This window comes from Sabethes cyaneus, chromosome 3, assembly GCF_943734655.1.
Source record: "Sabethes cyaneus chromosome 3, idSabCyanKW18_F2, whole genome shotgun sequence".
NCBI lineage: Eukaryota > Metazoa > Arthropoda > Insecta > Diptera > Culicidae > Sabethes > Sabethes cyaneus.
The window spans coordinates 179,490,873-179,493,190 of record NC_071355.1 but is presented as its reverse complement, the minus strand read 5'-3'; positions in this window follow the sequence as shown (position 1 = coordinate 179,493,190).

Below are 2,318 nucleotides of genomic sequence, written 5' to 3'. Positions count from 1 at the left end.
TCTTCAACAATAAATTCATATTAAATATTATTTGTCAAAAGAAATGCTCTCTCCGTTACACGTTGGCTTGCGTCATAAGATAAAGCCTGATATACAAAGGTTCTCCAATGTAACCGGTTGTGGGCTACCGCTCATCAATTCCTTGGACACCGCATACTCTCCGCCAAATCTCGTTCTACGTGGTCTAACCATCTTCCTCGCTGCGCTCCTGGTTGTCTTGTTTCTACAGAATTTGAAGCAAACTTCATCTTTGCAGGGTAGTTGTCCGGCATTCTTGCAACATGCCTATCGTATCCGTCCAGCTTTGGCATCTTTTTGAATACTGGGTTCTCCATCCAGCTTTGCGAGTTAATCGTTCATCTCCCGTCTCCATCCGTCGTTCTCTTGACGCCACCAAAGATCGTTCTTAGCAGTCATTGTTCGAAAACTCCGAGCACCCGCAGGTCCTCCTCGAGCATTGTCCACGTTTCATGCCCGTAGAGAACAACCGGTCTAATGAGCGTCTCAATTACTTGTGAAGCCCGTAGTGAACACAACTTTTGTTGATAATACGCGTCCGAATCTCACGACTGGTGCATTGTCCTTCGTTACCAGTGAACCAAGGTAAACAAATTCGTCAACTATCTCAAACTCATCGCCGTCGATCGTAATAATACTGCCCATGCGGCGTCGGTCGGCCTCGGTTCCGTAGATCAGCATGTATTGCCCGTTTCTTTGGTAACAAAACGCGCTGCTCACTTTTTTGATAACTGGAAATCGTCGCAGAAAGAATCTGCTTGGCTGTATGTAAGTTATAAGTACATGTTATGCTTGTCTTGCACGTTAGCTATTGATTTACTTGATAATATAAACGATATTTGCTCCCGCGACGGTTCTGGCGACGGTTTCGCCCGCGACGGTTATAATTCATCGCGTACGAAAGGGTGGGAAATTGATAATACTTTGTTTTAGAGATATTTACCTATCTTCGCTATTTCACGACGAAGCCGTATGTGTGATTCGAATGAATTCGACAATCCACCCGAGATCCGAACACAGTACTGTGGTTCATCCATCGAAGATTGAATCAGTTTGATGAGCTTCCTGGGGAAGCTGCTCTCGTCTATGGTTTTGCATAGCTCTTATCGGTCGATAGTATCATATGCAGCTTTGAAATCAACGAATAAATGGTGCGTGGGAATTCTGTATTCACGATCTTCTTGGAGGATCAACCGAAGTGTAAATATTTGATCCGTTGCTGGCCCCACCTTTCCACTTCTTCGGCAGCGTTTCGGTATCCCAAATGCTAATAATTAGTCAGTGCAAACAAGTGGCCAGCTTTTCTGCTTCCATTTTAATAACTTTCGCTTTGATGCCATTTTTTTCCAGCCGATTAATTGTTGACCTCCTTGAATTCTTGGAGCCTGCTTCTCTTTTCCATTTGCAGCTGGGCGTCATTCAGGTGTTCATCGAAGTGCTACTTTCACCTATCGGTCACCTCATGATCGTCCGGCAAAATACTACAAACTACACTCTTACCCCGACACATTTCGGCTCGCGGCACAAAGCCATTGCGAGAACCGTTCAGATTCTTTTTCTTCGTGTTCCTGTCCTTCCTTTACATACTTCTGCTCTTCCTTAGAAGACTAGGGCTCACTGCATCTTCTTCCGTTTCTATTTTTTTACGTTCTGACGTGGAGCTCTCTACACAGCTAATGATTGTTTTGATAGTATCCAACAGTTCTCGAAAAGGGCTTCGTACGACACGTCCTCTTCCGGCAGCTCAGATTCGAGTGAATGCACGCTCTTTACGGCCTTCAACATCCAGCCTATTACTATGAGGGCTCCAGCTCGTATGTGTCACCGTAGTTCCTGTAGATCTATTTCTGAACGTACACTTGAACCCTTTCAGCACACTTCCTGCAGCGCAGGGACGTCGAACTTGCGGCTTTTCATTACGTTGGAGAGCACTCGTGTGCTTTCTTGGAAGTTGAGAGATCAGCAGTTTTACGTCCCGAATTTCCAATCCATAGTTCTATTGTGTCGGATGAGTCTATTTCGATTATTGCAGCCCTAATTCTTTTGTTCCTCATTCATTGGTTATTAGTTTTTCATGGTAGCGGCTTGCACCAATTCACTGTCGCGCAGGAGGATCAAAAAAGGTCGAAAGAGCCCTCCTTCCCTGGCAGCATATGACCTTGGCTTCCATCGGGGCTGGCTATTCGATCTTCACCAAGGTTGTTCGTATCCTGGCTGGTACCAGGAATAGGTAGGAAGGTAGGGTTGCTGAATAAGAGGCTGTACTATGAACCACTGATGGTCTATTGATATTCCTTACA